Source organism: Octopus bimaculoides, chromosome 21, assembly GCF_046866305.1.
Source record: "Octopus bimaculoides isolate indiv1 chromosome 21, ASM4686630v1, whole genome shotgun sequence".
Lineage (NCBI taxonomy): Eukaryota > Metazoa > Mollusca > Cephalopoda > Octopoda > Octopodidae > Octopus > Octopus bimaculoides.
In genome coordinates this window covers 27,084,607-27,106,236 of record NC_142948.1, presented here as the reverse complement: position 1 = coordinate 27,106,236, position 21,630 = coordinate 27,084,607, and the positions used below count along the sequence as shown (strand labels likewise).

Here is a 21,630-nt window from a genome sequence, read left to right as displayed (position 1 = left end):
TAATAATAATAATAATAATAATAACAATAGTAATAATAATAATAACAATAATAATAATAATAATAATAATAATAACAATAATAATAATAATAATAATAATAATGACAAAAACAACAATAATAGTAATAAACAATAACAACTACAACAACAACAACGATGATGATGATGATGATGATGATGGTGGTGGTGATGATGGTGATGATGATTTCTATACTTGCCTCAGGGACGAAGACGGGGTGGAGACCTTATGATGACAAATTACGGAAACGGAAGCTGGTGATTGTGATGATGGTGGTTGTAGTAGTAGTAGTAGTAGTAGTAGTAGTAGTAGTAGCAGCAGCAGCAGCAGCAGCAAAACTAAAGGAGTAGGAAAGAAAGAGGAGGTGGAGGAGGAGGAGGAGGACGAGGAGGACGAGGAGGACGAGGAGGAGGAGGAATGGCGACAACGAAGCTGTAGAAGGGCAAGATGTGGAGGAAGAGGAAGAGGAGGAGGAAGCGGAGAAGAAGAAGAAGAAGAAGAAGAAGAAGAAGAAGAAGAAGAAGAAGAAGAAGAAGAAACATTCTTATAAGAAACCTGAGTCCCTTGAGACATAGAGTTGAAGATTGTGAAGGAAAAATTTCCGCATTAATAAAAATGGGGAAAACAAAAATCAAGAAATGAAATAAAATAAAATAAACAACAAAATAAAAAAAAACTGAACAATTAAAACAATAACAGAAAAAAAAATGAAAGAAAATGTATTAAAAAAAATATATATTCGTAGAGCCTTGGAAATAAAAGGCAAATCATTTTGGATGTCAGAAGATCAAAAATTAAGTGTGATATTCATCGATTCGTTTCGTGATGCGATTCCTTCCATATAATTTTTACTCGCATATTTTCTAAGTCACCTGTGAGAACGCCAATAACCGCCATTTTGTTTTGAGCATTTTGTGTTTTCACTACATATATACGCGCGCGTGTGTGTATGTGTGCCTGTGTGTGTGTACGTGTATGTATGTATGTCTTTGATTTGTTATTGTCATTACTTGTGCTGTTTTCACTTCGAAGGAAGAGGAGGAGGTGGGGGTGAAGTGGGTGGTCTGAGGTTACGATAGTTTGTCTTCTTTTGTTTTAATTTCTTTTATTTATTTATTTATATATTTTTTTGTTATTTTGTTCAAATTATGAATATTTTAACAAAGGGCAAAAACCACCTCTCACTCTCTTGCTTTCTCTCTTTTTCTCTCTCTGAATCTCTGAATCTCTCGCCTTTTCTTCTTCTTTGTCTTCTCTTTTTTTCTCTTTCCTTCTCATTCGTCCCCTATTTCTCTCTCTCTCTCTCTCTCTCTCTCTTACCGTCTCTCTCTCCTTCTCTCTATTTTCTTATTCTCTCTCTCTTATTATTTCTTCCATACTCTCTTTCTAACCTCTCACTTTTTCTCTCGTGCTTTTTCTCTCGTTCTCATTTATTCTATTTTTCAGTTTCTCCCTCTCATTCTTTCTCTTACTTTTGCTTTCTATCTATCACTTTTTCTCTTTCATTATCTCTCTTTCTTTGTCTCTCTTTTTCTTTTTCCCTCTGTCTTTTTGTCTCTCACTCCCACTTTCTCACGTTCTTTTTCTATTGCTCTTTTTCATTCTCTTTCTTTCTCTCTCTTTCTCTTTCCATCTCTCTCACACACACACACACACACACACACACACACAAACACACACACACACACACACACACACACACACACACACACACACCACAGACACACTTTTACTTTCACTTTCTACCAATAAAAACCCAAACCAAAATGGTGCTACTCCATGCTCTTTCGACCCTTCTAGAAACAACAACGTTATCACACCTCTAAATTACACCCTTCTCTCATTAAAATAATAATGATGAACACATCGGATAACATAATCCTAAATTACACTCGTATTTAAAAAAAAAGAAGAAAAAACTAGTAGAAAATATGTCATAATTATCATGGCAAGAAAGCCGTTGATCATAGATTTACTCGTTCAGAGCATACCTGGTGTTAAATAATAACAATAATCAATGAGAAACTGATTTATTCGAGTCAATGTGTGTGCGTATGTGTGCGTTGTGTTTGTGTGTGTGAGTATGTATGTGTGTGTGTATGTGCGTGCGTGTATGTGTGTGTGTGTGTGCGTGTGTGTGTGCGTGTGTTGAATGGATTCTTTCGTCAGTTTTCACATAGAAACGTTGAGTTGTCCGATCAATGCTTGGGTTGAATAAAGATTATGATAACGATAATTGCACAAATTGAACACTCAAATCTCATTCTTTGTGCTCTACAGACATGTACCTAACGAATATTCGGAGACAGATTTGGAGGCGGGCGTTAATCTGAAATCAATCTCACATGATCCTCAGTGGTAATCTTAGCACTTCCTTATTATGAATGCTATTTCAAGTTAGTGAGAGATCAGCTGAATTAGGGTTAGAGAATTTGAAAGCGTTACACCGGCAAAATTTGAAAGAAAAGCAACAGAAGTGAATTTGTAAAGATGGCTGTTTTGCATGCTATGATATGTCTCAGAAAATACCCACATGATCCCTGCTATTTCTAGCATGATAAACGACCATAGAGAGAAATGGTTCTCAACCATTTTTTCTTTTTATCTATGGAACTCTTTGATTATTATTTTATTTGGAAGACTCCCTTAGCCATTCGATGTTTAAAAACTAGTTTTATAGAAACTTTTGTTGTTCCCATATTAACATCGTAAGCACAACTATTTCTTAGAATAGATGTATTTAAATCAAAAGTTTACATGGACATATAAAATAATACGGTGGATCCCCAAATTACCATGTTGTTAGCGTGGTCCCCCAAAAATCTTATTCGCTATGCCTGTAAAATTTAAAATGAAAAAAAAAACACTGCCGTGAATTTGTTAGTATGGCTGTTTTTGTATGCTGTATGTCTCGGAATATTGACACAAAATCTCTGCCATTTCTGAGCATAATAAACGACCATATAGAGCTGTGGTTTTCAATAGTTTTTTTTTTTATCTATGGACCCCATTGGTTATTTTTTTTTTAATATTTTTAGTGGACCCCTTAACCATTCAATGTCTAAAAACTAGTTTTATAGATACTTCTTTAAAAATTCCTATTTTTTTATTCCTCAAATTAACTTGCGTAGATTGAACTATGTTAAACGTTAGAAAATAAGAGTGGCTGTGTGGTAAGTAGCTTGCTTACCAACCACATGGTTCCGGGTTCATTCCCACTGCGTCACACCTTGGGCAAGTGTCTTCTACTATAGCTTAGGGCTGACCAAAGCCTTGTGAGTGGATTTGGTAGACGGAAACTGAAAGAAGCCCGTCGTATATATGTATATATATATATATGTATGTGCGTGTATATGTTTGTGTGTCTGTGTTTGTCCCCCCCCCCCCCAGCATCGCTTGACAACCGATGCTGGTGTGTTTATGTCCTTGTAACTTAGTGGTTCGGCAAAAAGAGACCGATAGAATAAGTAATAGGCTTCCAAAGAATAAGTCCTGGGGTCGATTTGCTCGACTATAAAGGCGGTGCTCCAGCATGGCCGCAGTCAAATGACTGAAACAAGTAAAAGAGTAAAAGAGATATCTACATTTTACATTAGATACATTTAAGCCAAAACTTTACGTGGACATTTAAAATACTGCCGTGGATCCCCAGTTTAGTATGTTCATAGCTTGGACAGCCCAAAATCTCATACGGACCCTGATTACGAGCCACTGATAAAGAGGATGAACTACCATTCAGTTTGTTTAACAGAGAAAGATTAAAACTGCGAAATGATAATGAAAGAAATATTTACTGAGCGACTGAGTAAAGGTTAGACGATTAAAGGATACGAAGAAACGCTAGATGTAACATATAAAAAATTAGACAAATTGCAAATTAAATGTGTAAATATTATTCAGCGACTAGAAGAAAACCGCCCGGTTATGAAAATAAGTGTCATGATCTTACGATTGTCACAATATCAGTTGATAATTTGTAGTATTTTGCGCTGGTCTTCTTTATTTTCTTAACTGTGAGTGAGTGATATTTTATAATTAGTTTATGTGTGTGTGTTTGTGTGTGTGGGGGGGGGGTACATATATAGTTCAAATTCATAGAAAAGCAAAGACGAAGACAGGTGTAGGAACAACAAACAAGTGTATTAGTTTGACGCCCGAGAACAATGGGAAAGTATTTTATGTTTTGAGCCTACGCTCTTCGACAGAAAGGAATAAGAGGAAATAAATGGAGAGAGAGAGAGAGTGTGTGTGTGTGTGTGTTTGTGTGTGTGTGTGTGTGTGTGTGTGTGTGAAGAAAGAAGGAGAAAATCCAGATAAATGGCAGTGTTGAAATTTAATGCACAGTAAACATCAGGAACCTGCGACGTGCTGTTTCCCTTTTGAACATCCACTGCCGCCATTTCCAAAATAAATGTCATGCACTCACTATGTGAAAAGCCTACAGCTTCTTATGCTTTGTCATATACTGCACCACGTTACCTGCAATTGCTGAGAAGACATTAAGAAGAAGCCTTAAAACTTAACATTAAACTTGACATCACGGAGAAAAATGACCGAGAAATAATTTTAAGCATGGTTAGTGAAAGAATATAGCATTGGAGTGTCGCCTTTGTAACACAAAGAACTCGAAGAAAACATGCTCTGGGATTTTATTGCAAGTTCTGTAACACCAATAAAACAACCAACAGGAACAGTGTGCAGAAAACCAAAAATGTGAAAACTTCGATAAAATATTGCGTGAATGGCCTTCATTGATGTGGTCGGAGTTTATAGCTATTTCTTAGTTTAATATTTTAGCCAAAGCTGAAGATTTTTAAGAGAAAATGGATTCGTTATACTGAAATGCTTTTCTCTGGTGGTTAGTTGACCAAGATTTAAGATACGTTATGGAATAAGACAATGGCGGAAATCATTCAGTAGCTTCGGAACTCACAAGCAGATATAAAATTTCATCGCGAAATTCGGTGACATCGTCAAGGAATGTTCCTGAAATTGCACAAATATATAACGCCTATAAAAATGGTCTTTACTGGAAATGTTTATTCAGGAAACCATTATCAAATTCTAATGGAACGAGTGTTAGCCGTTTGAGGAAGAGCTGGTAGTTCTTACTTGCACAAATATATTTGGTCAAGATATGGTAAAACATTAAGTGACTGGTAACTTTTGTAGTTCCACAGCTTTGAAAAAAATAATTCACTTGCTAGTCTTTTATTAACCCATTACCTACCAGTGATCTCATATGAGATCACTTAAAAATTACAAATTGCGTAATTTTCTGTCAATATTTACACATATCTAACCTTTTTGCTATATCTACTAGGTATATTTCTCTGATATTCAAATGTGGTTTGCTAATTTTTCACCCCATATCTCGCTTATTTCTATTTAAAATGTTATTTTGAAATGATATTTTGAAATGTTATTTTGATCATTCCAGCGTGTTTCTAAGGCTGTTTTATGCTAGAAATCAAAGTTTCATAAAAAAATTCCAGTTAATAGAATTATGGGAGGTAATGGGTTAAGGACCACAAGGCAATCAAAATGCTTATCAACGGTATTTCCTCCTGGTATTTACGTTATGAGTTCAAATCCCACTGCAGTTGACTTTACTTTTAATCCTTTCAGAGTCGATGAAATAAAGTACCAGTCAAGTGTCGAGGTCGATGTTATGAACTTGTCCCTTCCCTCAAAATTGCCGGCCCGTGCCAAAATGTGAATCTTTAGGGAGTTGAGCGGGCAGGATCATTAGCGCGTAAAGATCTGGCTCTTTGCGATCTGAGTTCATATGCCACTGATGTCAACTCTATCTTTCATGCTTTCAGGGTCCATAAAAGAAGTACCAGTTTAGTACTCCAAAATTTCAGTCCTTTTGCCTATTGTAGAAAGAAACATTTGTTAAGGATCCCCGAAAATGTATGACTGTGTGGATAGTCAAAGATCTTTTTTGTAATCTGTTTCCTCACAATATATTTTGTACTTGCAGTTTGTCTTAATTTACAAAACATAAACCTTTTTGGGTATACGGGTATTGTGAAAATATACCTCTCGGAATGACGACCCTGCACTGTATAATTACGGGTTGCCCTCTAGCAAAGTATAGCACCCGTTCAGCCACTCTGCCAGGGATTCGGCGAAGCTATGGGACTGCAGCATGGCGGATTGGGAAGAGGTAGAATAAGAGTTCAACTCAGCCAACGGTGCTTCTGACATTGATGCTAAACAGAGGAATCCTAAATGATCAACGGTCAGGATCACCAAGCTCTGTCAGAAGAGTAACTGCAACGCGGTGGCCATAGTTGTGTAATCAGCTAATGACAGATTCATTATGGCTCTAGCTCCCGATTAAAATTCATAATAATGGGAATGGATGGTGACTTAGAGTCATGGGAATCCCCGAAAGCAATTCGACCAAAGAAGATAATTTTTAGACTCATTTCCATAAACTTAAGTTAGTTTTAGATCGTGTAAATATTTTTTGGGTGCTATTTACCGCACAGCATTATTTCTCCCTTACAAGAAACGGGGGGAACAGGGTATTAGTCACACTTTCAGATGTTACTATAGAAATAATTTCCTGAAACAATTAATCAACAGCGATGTTTCTGGCTCTGACATTCAATCCCACTTTCTAATTAAAGACGCACTCTTTGCATCATCTGCCATTGAAAGGAGCTCTGTTAAACTTGTCACTCTTTTAAATGCATGGCGGAAATTTTGCGCCTATTTTCCTGTTGGTTGATTTCATTTCTGATGATGATGAAAATAAAGTGGATTTTGATGGTTTTAATGTTAAGCAGAGCACAAAAGAAATAATACAGACAGTAGAGACAACGTCCATGGAAAAACCATTATATTCTCTCTGGGATAACAATATTGATGATTGGTTTGCAGATGACATCGATACTGAATTAACCCCCAACTTTTTCGGATCTGATTATCGACAATATGGTTAATCTCAAACCTCGAGATGCTTCAATTTTCGACTAAGATTATTATGAGAAAGAAACAATTGAAAAGGTTCCATCTTGCATTGAAAATGGTTCTTTCTTATTTTGAACAGAATCCAGGTTTTAATCTTCCCTTTCGTTCTTTCTTTTTTTTTTTTCGTTTGTTTTTAAGCAACAAATTATGTAAATGTCTGTATAAAAAATACAATTATCTCCACTAAAACAGGCGCCAGTGAAACAAAAGGTTAAAATGAATTCCTGAAGAAAGTCGTTTCAAAAAAGGTGCAACTACAGTTCAAAATCCGAATAAGAATTTTAAATAATTTTTTTGGAATCGTTTACAAACGAAAAACTTTTTTTGTTTCATTTTCTATCAAAAATTCATTGTTTTGAAATTTTGTATAGTTTCTTTGTCATTGTAGAATTACCATATAAAAATACCGTACGTAGTGTAAAATTAGAATCTTTTCGTCGATATTGAAAATATATTTTTGTTATTTAATCTGGAAATGCTTTTGTTTGATTCAGGAACGAAGAAAGAGAAAGTAGGAGCAGAAACGGAGGAAACACTATTTCGTATTTTTTTTTTTTTTTGTAACGTTCCAATGCACACCAGTTTGAACTCAAAACGCATACGCACAATCATATATGTGTATAAACATATATGTATGTATACATATCTACATATAAATATAAACAAACAAATATTTGTTCTTTTATTAAAAACGTCCAAAATATATATGACACGATACAAATAAGATTGTACTTTCAAAAGTAGAGTTGCCGTTAGAACAGACTCGAACACGTAACATTCAAAGACTCTGAATGAATGCTCTACCATTAAGCTAACAGCCTGCAGACAAATTCACCGCCACACGTAACATTCAAAGACTCTGAATGAATGCTCTACCATTAAGCTAACAGCCTGCAGACAAATTCACCGCCAAATTTAGACACTAAAATCTTTAGCTTTATGGAACAACTATGTGTGTGTATAAATGTAAACAAACAGATATTTGTTCTTTTATTAGAAGCATCAAAAATGTGTATTCTACAATACAAATAAGAGGATTCTTTTTCAAAGGCAGAGTTGCCGTTAGACTAGCTGAAATATATATATATATATATATATATATATATATATATATATATAATTAAGGGATCAGCAAATATTTGCTTCACCATATACCGAAGTTCAGAAATAGCAGCTATCTGTGAGATTCTCAGCTTTTTTAGCTGCTATTTCTGAACTTCGGTATATGGTGAAGCAAATATTTGCTGATCCCTTAATTATATTTATAAATATATATGAGCTTTTAAATAAGTTCTCCACCAATAATGGTGCTTTCATACCGATGGGCTTGGTAAAAATTATTAATTGTTAATTGATTTATTAATTAATAAATTGATAATCCTTTACCCTTTTAATTTGTAATATATATATATATATATATATATATATATATATAAAAGTTACTTGGAAACGGACGCGTGGCGTTCGATCATATAATAATATAAATAATATATAAATATATGCATATATTCATACATATATGTACATACCTACATCTATATTTATACATATATGCATATATGGGTGAGAGATTTCGAAATGCAATATTTCTAATTTTGTAGATCTGTGAATTTATTTCACTTGAAATTCTATGCGTGTTCAACAGCGATTTAGCACCAACAGCTAGCAAGGCCAAGCTACTCCAGACTGATGAAGGGCAACTACCCCGAAACTAGTCTCTGGATGCTGGCTTTGTTGGGTGGAGGTGCTTATCTACTCTGTTTGAAAAATTAAAGACACAGAACGCTTGTGTCACGTAGCTAACTAGAAACGGTGTTCCTTGGGGCTAAATAGCAATGGCATTCCTCCCTTTCCTGGGAGGCCATGTATTGTTTGGGACAGACAAAAAAATGTATGTATCGTAATGCAGGTTAGCTTGTCTGCTGGCATGAAATATCTCTTAGAAAATCAAAGAGAAAGAAGATAGCTATGAGCAACGGCTTCGAAATGTCCAGCTTCTATATCCGGCTTGCTAATTTGCCGATAATGATTGGAGCACTTAGTTTTGTAAGTAAATGCCTATCTGTCAGTCTGGATCAGCTTGGATTTTCAGTAAAAGAAATCAACCAACTGCTTTGCATATTACAAATACAATCTGTAAGCGGAACTGTAAAACTATGCAAGACTTTTCTCAGATTTAAAATGTGACATTGTTTTCCCTATCTACATTCCAGAAATGGAGTTTTGTATCTGTTGGAAACTAGTTCCTTCTTCATTGGAATAATTTCAATTAAATACAGAAAGACATACACACACATACATACTTACATACATACATACATACATACATACATACATACATACATACGTACATACGTACATACATACATACATATATATATATATACATTCACACACATACATATATACATCCATTCATCCACCCATACATACATACAAACGTACACAAATACACACATATACATATATGCATACATACATATATACATACATGCATAGGTACATAGACATACATACATATACATGCATGTTTACATACATACATGCAAGCATCCAAACAAACATACATACACATAACACGATACAAGCATATATAATAAAATTTCAAAACAGGACAACCACAACCAGAAAACACAACCCCAACAAAAAAAAAACACAACCACAACACAAAAGTACAACAACAGCAATAAAAACAGTGAAGCAATTAAGGACTTATTTGAAGATTAAACTAACACAGGAATTCATGGTTTTCGAATTGCTGTCTTTCCAATCATGAAAAGATCAAATAGTACGCCATTGCTGTTTCATGCTGTAGCGGTTTAAGTCACCAAATTTAATGTCGGTGTTTTCAGTTAATAATGCCAGAATACTACAGCTTTTAAGCAATTGCACTCCGAGCTAGACTAGGATAATGGCTTCTCATCAATGGTTCACAAACGGCTTTAGGAATTTAGGAATAAGTGTATTTATAGTGCATTTATAGGTGTGAGAGATTGGATTACTGTATACGTTTGCATGTGTGTATATATGTGTGCGTGTCTATGTACATGTGTGCGCATGTACGTATCCATGTATATGTGTGCTTTTGCGTATACATACATATATATATATATATATATATATATATATATATATATATATATGGGTGTGCGTGTACATTTATATATGTGCATGTACATAGGTATTTATATGCATAGCATGTACCTATACATGTTTGCGTGTATGTATATATGTATATCTGTATATGCAAAGACAGAGAAATTTATATATATACATACATATATATACACATATATATATACGTGCATACATACATGCATACATACATCTACAATATACATGCATATGTATTTACGCATAAATGTTCATGTATATGTGTATATGTTTGCATGCATGTATACACACACACACACATATGTTATGCATGTGTATACATGCATATGCATATGTATGTATGTGTCTGTGTACGTGTGTGTAGGTGTGTAAATGTATAAATGCATTTATATAGACGTTATATGAGATTAGGTCAATTGCTTAAGCGTGATCTTTAAGTAGTTGGACTTAAATACACGAAAGACCATCATTTATCATCATTTCTACTACTTAAAATATGATTTACATTCACTGGTGTTAAATCAACGAAAGTAGTAGTGTTTGTAAGGAATCTGTGCATCTATGTGCGTCTATATGCCTGCATATAGTGGAGGCGCAATAGCCCAGTGGTTAGGGCAGCGGATTCGCGGTCATAGGATCGTGGTTTCGATTCCCAGACCGAGAGTTGTGAGTGTTTATTGAGCGAAAACACCTAAAGCTCCACGAGGCTCCGGCAAAGGATGGTGGCGAACCCTGCTGTACTCTTTCACCACAACTTTCTCTCACTGTTACTTCCTGTTTCTGTTGTGCCTGTAATTCAAAGGGGCCAGCTCTGTCACACTCTGTGTCACGCTGAATATCCCTGAGAACTACGTTAAGGGTACACGTGTCTGTGGAGTGCTCAGCTACTTGCACGTTAATTTCACGAGCAGGCTGTTCCGTTGATCGGATCAATTGGAACCCTCGTCGTCGTAAGCGACACAGTGCCAACACATATGCCTGCATATAATATATATATATATATATATATATATATATATATATATATATATATATATATATATATATATATAGAGAGAGAGAGAGAGAGAGAGAGAGAGAGAGAGAGAGAGATAGATAATTGTGTACGTGAGTGCACGTGCATGTGTATGTATATGTGTATGTGCACGTGACGACGCATGGCCAAAGTGGTTAGGAGGTTGCACTCATGATCGCAAGGTTGTTATTTCGATTCCTTGAATATTTTGCTGTGTTTTCGACCTTCGCCAAAACACATCATTATTTCACGTTGCCCCAGTCCACTCAGCTGTAAAAAAAGCGAACCATGCAACCGGAATGGCGTTCCGTTCAAAGGAAAATGTTGGCCTGCACACCAAGTCAGTGAGATAGCATCAATCAAAAGTTACATCAATGCGAAGATGGGAATTGAAACCGGAAGCGTATAACGATATCTGACAGTCGGGGTGGAATACATATACAGGGTGGCCCAAATGTAGGTTTGTAGTTAGGCGCAGGAGTGGCTGTGTGGTAAGTAACTTGCTTACCAGCCACATGGTTCCGGGTTCAGTCCCACTGCGTGGCACCTTGGGCAAGTGTCTTCTACTATAGCCTCGGGCCGACCAAAACCTTGTGAATGGATTTGGTAGACGGAAACTGAAAGAAGCCAATGAATGAATGAATGGAAGAAAGAAAGAAAGAAAGAAAGAAAACCATAAGGAAGAAAGATATAAGAAAGAAAGGAGTCTCTTATTTTTTATTTCTGTGAGATTGCTTTTATTGTTATGTTTGGGGGTTTGTGTATGGTGGGTAGCTATTTTACAGGCGGTTGATCTTGACGTTTTGAGATGTTAATTCTATTAGTCTAGAAAGAGTAAGTGACATCTTGAAATGTCATTAAGTTCAACCACCTGTGAAAAAGCTATTGACCATACACCGTCCTCAAATATAATAATAAAAACTATCTCACAGAAAGAACGAGAAGATACCTCTTTCTCTCTTTCTTCCTCCTTTCTTTCAGTCTGCTTACTTTTCTTTTTCTCTCCTGTCCTTCCTTCTCTCTTCCTCTCTTTCTTTTTTTTTATCCCTTCTTTTTACTTCAACAAAACAAAAACACCCCCGCTTCCTGTAGATCTGTATAAAAAGCGAAGAAATTGTCTGAGGAGCCTCAATGAATGAAACGAAAGCGCTGATGAAAAATTATCCAAAAATTCTAACTACCTACGTTTTGTTATATAAAATCTGTACACCACATCAAACAAACTATACATACACACATGCATGCACACACACACACACACACACATACACACACATACACACACAAAAATACACACATACATACATTCTGCACTTATCACTTTCTGATGTGTTGTCTATTCTGTATGTGATGTAATTGGTTCTTAATGCGTGCTCTTGAGCAGCACAGATTAGAGCCTCCGTTTCCGGATTTAAATCACTTTTAGTCATCCATAGCCATCTTTTTTTCTCTGTCTGTCTTATCTTCAACATCCCTATGAAATTGTCCATGCATTCTTTTCTTTATCCGCTTATTTTCAGTTTCATTCACTCTCAAGTGCTTGTACAGTGCTTTATCTTTGCAATCGTTCATCCTACACAAGTCTGACCTTCTTACTTCCAATCAGTTATCCATCTGCTTCATAACCTCCCCCGATGGTATTATCATTATTATTATTATTATTATTATCATTATTATTATTATTATTGAGTGAGAGAGTAGTGTATGCCATCAAAGTAACACTGGGGTAAAATATACGAAGCCCATTATACCCATCATGACTACCAGTTGTTTGACCTTAACCAGTTGAGCATGTCCCTTGGTGGCTGATGATATGTGCATCTCTGATCATGAGCAGAAGTAGTAGGGGAGCATCATAGCCATGTGTTGAAAGGAATTCTTTGGGGTTTGAATAATTCAGCTTCGGAAACATGGGGGTTTTGCTCAACACCCTTAAACACACCTTATTCAAGGACCTTTTGAGCGGGATGGGTGACTCGACCTGAAGAAAATTCTAACTGGGCCCCACTTGTAAGGTCATGCACTGTTTATCTTGATATGAGACGACTATCTCGCGCATATATGGTTGTGATGCATGTGCCTGGTGTACCCTTATCAGACGGGTAGTCATGATGGGTATAATGGGCTTCGTATATTTTACCCCAGTGTCACTTCGATGGCATGCACTGCTCTCTCACTGAATAATAATAATAATAATAACAATAATAGAAAATTGCACTACTGGGCACTGCACACATCCTACGCAAAACACTTTCTATACAGTAACCATAAGAGCATCACAACAAACCACAGCACATACCCAAGGCTCACAGAGCTGCGCCCGGTAGTGAAGTGAAAGCACGCTATAAAAATAAAACTACTGAACAATAATAATAATAATAATAATAATAATAATAATAATAATAATAATAATAATAATAATGATGATGATGTTAATAATAATAATAATCACCATCATCGTCATTGTTCTCGTCAACTTCATCATCATCATCATCATCATGGCCGTGATTTCTCGATCCATTCTCCTCTCTTTCTCCGTCATGTTCTCCCTTAAGAAACAGCTTACAAGAACGGTAACGGTTTCCGCTGGAACAAATACCGATTCTATCGTTGTAAGATTATCGATCTGAGCAACACAATAGGATCGACAGTCTGTGAAAACGAGAGGGCGATTGGAAAGAGACAAAAGAAAAAAGGAGGAGGCAAAGAAAGAGGAGGACGAGGAAGCAAAAAAAGGCGAAAGCGGAAGTAGTAGCAGTAGTAGTAGTAGTAGTAGTAGTAGTAAAGGGAGAGGAGGAGGAGAAAGGTACGAGGGGAAAGGAAATGATGGGAGAAGGGCAAGTGGGAAGGGAAAAGAAAGAGGCGGTGAGAGGAGAGAAGGAAGAGGAGCGAGGGGAGAAGGAGGGAGGGAGAAAGAGCAGGTAGGGAAGAAGAAAAACAAGAAGAAGAAGAAGAAGAAGAAGAAGAAGAAGAAGAACAACAACAACAACAACAACAACAACAACAACAACAACAACAACAACAGCAACAACAAAAGATGAAGGACATGAGTAGAAATTACCTCCCTAAATTTCACAAATTACCTCCCTAAACATATTATTGAGGCAACGTATTAAAATATCGTTTTACCCAATCCGCCATGTTCCTTTCGTATCATTAAACAACATTACAGCTCCAGAGACAAAACTGAAGCTTTAAGACCGGGTTTTTATTTCCCAGGACAAAGCTTCCTGCCCAAGGATTCATATCGCTTTATTACCTTCAGGTTTTACTACGTTTTTGCATTTTTCAACCTCTTTTTCTCTCCTTTTCATTTTCTCTCTCTCACTCTCACGCTCACTTGCTCCGTCTCTTTCTCTCTCGCTCTCGCGTTCGGTCGTAGTAGTAGTAGTAGTAGTAGTAGTAGTAGTAGTAGTAGTAGTAGTAGTAGTAGTAGTAGTAGTAGTAGTAGTAGTAGTCAGAGGAGGAGATGGCAACTAGAAAAAGAACAAGAAGAGCAAGAATAAGAAAAGACGAGGGAAATGAGCATTCATTCATAAACACGCACACACATACTCTCTCTCCCCCTCTTTCTCTCTCTCTCTCTCTCTATATATATATACACACACAGACACATATATATTCATATATGCATTCAGTCATACATACACTCACACATATCTATATATATATATATATATATATATATACACATACACATGTGTGCGTGTCTCACTCTTTACACTTTATTATATATATATATATATATGTGTGTGCATATATATGTATGTATATATATATGTCAGTTTACTGATTTATATTAATATATAGACACACAATATGTAAGAAGGTAAATATAAATAAATATATATATATATATATATATATATATATATATATATATATATATATATATATATATATATATATATGCATGTATATCTGTATGTATTTATATGTGTGTGTGTGTATATGTCCCCTCTTGTAATATATGTGTAAAACACAAACACACACACACACACGGACACACGCATATATACTTTACAACATCGCTCAATATCTCATCTTTTGGCGTTATGAACTTCCGGAGAGCGTTGGATAAAAGATGGCGCTCGAGAATATTATGCGGCAGGCCGACACTTGATATATTCTGTCTTTTTCATCGATAATGGAGACACATTTGCATAGCGGAAATAATTAGAGATGTTCTCATTCTCTAACTGTTACAATTTCCCCCCATTCTCTTTTCCTCCTTCCGTATTAGTCTCTCACTCTCTTACCCTCACTTTCTTTGTCCTTCTCCTTCTCTCGTTATATATATATATATATATATATATATATATATATATATATATATATATATATATACACACACTTGTATATACATACATATATATGTACTCATATCTATATATCTATATATATATATATATCTGTATAAATATGTACATATCTGTGTGAGTTTGTATGTATGTGCGAATGTGTGTGTGTGTACGTGTGTTTGCGTGTATGCGTGAGTTCGTATGTGTTTCTGTGTGTGTGTGTCTGTGCGTGTATTTATGTCTGTCCGTGTGTGTGTTTGTGTGTCTGTGTGTGTTTAATAGAATAAATTTTGACAGCTCTTCTGCGTAAGATAACTCCGCTAAGTGCCCGATAAATTGTTTTTACAATAACATTAGAAAAGTCAGAAGTAAGACATGGCTATGCATTGAGACATATGTAACAAACTTTTTCAACAAAGGCTAAAAACCAGTTCATGACGACTGCGTTTAAAATTAATAATTCTTCCCTTTGTGCTGGGTCTTGTTTCTACAAGCCGACCTCATGACTTGCTTAGTCAGCTGCATAAAAGAAACAAAGAAACACACGGTAATCATCACGAGAAAATTCTCCCAGTACTTAATTGGAGCTTTATTTTATCGACCTGGGAAAGATATGAGGCATATTAAACTTTGACAAGTTTTCAACTCAGAACATAAAGGGCCGGAACTTGTCGTTAGAGAAAAGCGATTATCGGAAATAACCAATAGGTTACCCGTTTAAGATCTGAGAAGAAATGAGTTATTTCAAACGAATAGATATGTAAGTACGTACGTACGTAGATAGATAGATATATAGATAGATAGATAGATAGATACATTTCTTTTATTAGCCACACAGGGCTCAACGAAGATGGGACAAATACAATGTAGAGCTTTTCTTTTTGGGAGGGGGAAGGAAAAAAAAGGGTGGGGTGTCGATCAAAAGGGATCGTAGGAAGGAAAAGGGGGGAGTTCGATCAAAAAGGATCGGGGAAAAAAAAAAGGCGATCAATAGGGATCGTGTATCAGATAGATAGATAGATAGATAGATAGATGTAAACATACATACATATACGCATACATCTGTATATAGATACATATATATATACGTGCATATATATGTACGCATACGTTCGTACATGTAAGTATTCGTATGTTGTGTATATATATATATATATATATATATATATATATATATATATATATATATATATATTTGCATTTATGTGTTATCTGCGTATATTCCACTGATGAAGGCATTCTTATGCAGAGCCAGAAATCCGGAATCTGGAATTATCCCATAATTTTTTTTGCTAGTTTATTTTGTCTCTTTGTCTTCTCTCCTGGTGCTGTATGAATATTTAATGTGGTTTTAGAGTCAAGTTTTGGCTGCTATATCTAGCACGGTTGGTATCTCTTAGATACCCTTTATATATATATATATATATATATATATACTCTTATACTCTTATATTTGTTTCAGTCATTTGACTGTAGCCATGCTGGAGCACCACCTTTAGTCGAGCTAATCGACCCCAGGACTTATTCTTTGTAAGCCTAGTACGGTTGTCAAGCGAGGCTGGGGTGACAAACAGATACACATATACATACATATACATATATATACGACGGGCTTCTTTCAGTTTCCGTCTACCAAATCCACTCACAAGGCTTTGGTCGGTGCGAGGCTATAGTAGAAGACACTTGCCCAAGGTGCCACGCAGTGGGACTGAATCCGGAACCATGTTGTTGGTGAGCAAGCTACTTACCACACAGCCACTCCTACGCCTATATACATATATATGCAAATATATAATCTAACTTGACTTCATTAACAACAAAGAACCGTAAACATAACGCGAACTACTTGAGGGCGTCTATAAAAGTCAACACCCCAGCAGTAATGAAAATGTACTTAATTTTAAATAACAATGTCGGAATAAATGTATAAAATAAATTGATAACATCGTAATAAATATGAATGACTATGTAAACTAAAATGAAATTAAGATTCTTGAAAAGTGTTACGGAAATAAAAGTTTAATAATTCAAGATTAAATAGAACAAAATGCAGCGAATAATTTATGTAAGACATAAGTCACGCCGTTGGATATTCGCTTTCGAGAAAATAATGAGCGTTTTGCTTAGAGATTGCAGCAATTTATAGAAACCATGTATATAAAAATGTACGTATGTATGTATGTATATATATGTATGTGTGTATGTAGGTATACAGTAAATGTATATATTAATATCTTTTTTTATGTCAAAGTATGTATAAAATCAATTTAACATTAAACTGAAGTATTATTTAATATCTTTAGTAGACAACATTATCTATTAAATTTTCACAAAGATACGTTCAATTGCGACTTCGAAGTTTCAGCTCGCTCGACTTTGTCGGACGGAATTACGAAGTTAAACCGAAATTATGAAGCCATTGTCAAATCTTGCCTTGTAAAAGTTTAAGAAATTATAGATAGATGGATAGATAGATAGATAGATAGATAGATAGATAGATAGTAGTAGTAGTAGTAGTAGTAGTAGTAGTAGTAGTAGTAGTAGTAGTAGTAGCAGCAGCAACATTTGTTTTTTGTTGTTATTGTCATTCTTTAACACCAGGTCAGTCCTGGTCAAGCTGACCTCTAAGTGAACCCTTGTGAGTCGGAGAGAAGGCATTAGAAAGGGCTTGTGTTCGTAGAGTTTCAGGGAAATCTCAGACAGTGGGATTCCTCGATGGTCTCTAGAGGGGTTCCTGTGTCAAGAGGGCCACATCTCTATCATCCTCCCTCTTTTTAACCTTTGTATGCTATACATATGTCCTTCCTTTTCCAGTTTATACCATGTATACTTTACTTTTTGTCATCATTTCATTATATGTAACCCCTGTGGCAAATAAATGAAATCAGAATAATAATAATAATTATTATTATTATTATTATTATTATTATTATTATTACCTCCGCCTTCGCTAAGCTGGAGGTATTGTTTTTCAGTCGTGTTTGTTTGTTTGTCCGTGGACAAAATATCTCAAGAACCGCTGGATGGATTTGGATGAAACTTTCAGGGATGTTTGGCCTCATGACTGGCACGAACTGATTAGATTTTGGGATCGATCTCCGGCTAATCGTAGAGAGAGCGTTGGGGTTGCCTTGGTGGAGGTTTGCGCTGTCTGAGTGCTCTTGTTATTATTATTTACTAGCAGCTAAGCCCGGTTTCACCCGGTCAGAGAACGACGCGAAGAGAAAAACGAAGACATAAAAAAGAGGAAGAAGTAGATACGAAGTGGTGTTTGGGCGACGGATCTTGGTAGAAAAAAAAAGAATGTCATGGTGAGTTAGTAAGGAGAGCAAAGCAAGACTGGACTTACCTGGGCTGGCAGGACGATGAAAAAATTGCGGAGTTGAAATTGGAGCAGTTGAAGTTGCCGTTGTTATCATTGGAGTGCCTCTTGATAGACAACATTCTTCGTCCTTCCCTCGGGTGCACAAATAGAAAGACCATGGGGACAGCCAACGTACAGTTGTGCGTGTGAGAATACTTGCTCTGTCAGATTCAAACCAACCGCTTGCACTGGTTGTCCCTGTGCCTTGTTGATTGTCATGGGAAAGCAGAGTTTGATGAGAAATTGCATCTGTTTAAACTTGTAGGTCGTATCGGAGTGGGTAAGCTGACATGGGAGTTATAAGTATGTCTTAGCCAGCGGCCGGTTCATTCAAGATTGTTGCCTACAGAACTCGGGAGCACAATTTTTTGATAATCATCCGCGTACCATTGTACATTATTGGAGCATCTAAATTCCTTAGCAGCATGATTGGCGCGCCAACTTTTAGATGCAGTTCGTGACGTGGTAGTTCTGCGGGTCTCCCCTTTTGTCAGATTTGTCATGGGCCGGCCGGTCTATCTCAGATACATGGGAAGCTGGATTAAATTTTTCATCAACACAGGGGAGCCGAAATAAATTTTTTCAATGTTCAAGGGAAGCCAAATCGCGAAAAAGGTTGAGAAATGCTGATCTATAACGATGGCTTTTATTTAGGCACATCGTAAAAGTGACTATAATGAATTGCTTAATATAAAGAAAAGTATGTTTTTTTCAAGCAAATACAGTTAGAAAAAATATTTACCACAAGGAGAAAGAGACAAAAATAAAATAACACGTGTCAAAATTTTTTTTTTTTCTAAAATCGTTCAATGACGTTAACTGGAGTGTGGGGTTCGAGTAGACGTCATTCCACCTTTTGATTTATCATTACCATTCTTTTCGTTCGATTTTATTTTTTCTCCTCTTTTGTATTTTTTCTGTTCTTATGTTGTTCCCTCTGTGTTTCGCCCCTGTGTGGTTAATAAAAAAATTAAGTCGTCAGGTATGTATATGTATGTGTAGATGTGTATGCGTGTGTATGTGTGTGTGTGTGTGTTTAATAACGTACCGTATATAGTATGTCTGTACTTTTGTATGCAGTATAAATTAAGGAAATAGAAGCACGTGTACAGAGGGACAAAGAATTATATATTTTACCTGCCAACCTTGGAACAGTAAATGTGTATTGTTTTAAAGGAAATGAAAATAAAATTTCTTATTGACACTTTACGCATGTCAGTCGTCAGGTATGTATGCGTAGATCTGTGAGTGTTTAATAACGTACCGTGAGAATATGTCTGTATTTTCTTATGCAGTGTAAATTAATCCCCCAAAATTTACAGTATCGAAATGTTTCAGTTTTGATACTGAAATGGTGGAAAAGTTTCATTTTAAAGTGAAAGTATTTGACATGAGTGTTCGTGTTTCACTTTTGACACACCAGCGACTATGTTCAACATTTTTGTTAAAATAAATCCAAGCACAAAAGCACTTTAATCCATTGGATTACAGTGAGACGGGGACTCCTCATCACTGCAAGAAAACTATGATAAACAGAAAACATTTGTTGGCTTCAAGTAATGTTTGTCGTCACATCAACGTGATTGTTCCATACAAACGGACGTTACTGCGAATTTTTAACTCCAAGAGGACATTGCCTCTAACTGGTCAACGATGCAACCTACATACGATATATTGCAAGCAGGGGATCGAACTCCTACCACCACCTAGCGACAAAAGCAGCAGACCAGCCTGGTTTCGGGCTATTTCTGTCCTTCCTCAGTAATGGACATTTTGTCTGCAAGAGGTGGCAGTCGTTTGCTCGAGTTTGCAATATATAGAAATTCAAGCGACAAGGTATCCAGTACTGAGGAAGGCAGAAATAGCCCGAAACCAGGCTGATCTACTGTTCCAATCACCAGCAGGTGGTAGGGGTTCACTCCCCTGCTTGCCATATGCCGGATGCAGGCCGCGTCGTTGACCAGCTAGAGGAAATGCCTTCTTGAAGTTAAAAATTCGCAGTAGCGTCCGTTCGTATCGAACAGTCACGTTGAAGTGACGACAAACATTACTTGCCAGCACAGTTACTACTTTCATCTCTTACAGAGATTTTATAACTAGCTGCTTTATTTGGTAGCTTCCTTTTCCTTCAACCAACGCCAGCGGAAGGCGATATATTTCACCACGTAACCATATACTGACCACGAAGAGCCATGGACACGTATCAATTTTAACCCTTACTTATTTCTTCATTCACTTCGATACAGCCATGTGGTTTAGGCTGTATGAACATGTGCAATCTGTCACGCAATGGAATTGGGATAACCGATTTTACAGGCGATGCTTCGCAATAGAATCGAACCGGGAATCATGTGGTTGTGAAGTGAACTTCTTAACCTAACGACCATTTATCGTTTGGGGTCCTTTCCTACTGAATTTAATTTCATTTTTGGCTTTTTCAAATTTGTTATCCTGCTTCGTCGTGTTCCATCTTGCCTATTAATCGTCGTCTAGTAGTTTTCACTTATATGGAGAGGTAGGTGTTGAGTGGCGACACATGGAGTGTTAGTGTTCAGTGGAGACACACGGGGGTGTGAGCGCTGAGTGAAAACATACTGAGTGTGGATGTTGACAACAAAGATAGAGACCATGTGACGTTGTTGAATGGGCATACAGGCACAGTGTATAGAAAATGACTGAATAGATCGCAACAGTGTGTAGATGTTGACTTCATAGACATAATGTGTCGATGTTGACTAGATAAATAGACACAGTACGAGTGTGTTTCTGTTGATTAGATTCATCGGCGGATGGATAAATAGACAGCCTGACTGACTGACAGATAAATAGTTGG

The 21,630-nt window shown here is 36.3% G+C and overlaps 1 long non-coding RNA gene across 1 annotated transcript in view; it reads right to left on the bottom strand.

Moving 5' to 3' along the window:
- Nucleotides 1-21,630, bottom strand: part of LOC149131531 (uncharacterized) — a 423,011-nt gene that overhangs the window by 395,503 nt on the left and 5,878 nt on the right. The window contains exon 2 of the long non-coding RNA XR_016237783.1: nt 18,783-19,747. This is a non-coding gene — a long non-coding RNA (uncharacterized LOC149131531). The remainder of the gene's footprint in view (nt 1-18,782; nt 19,748-21,630) is intronic.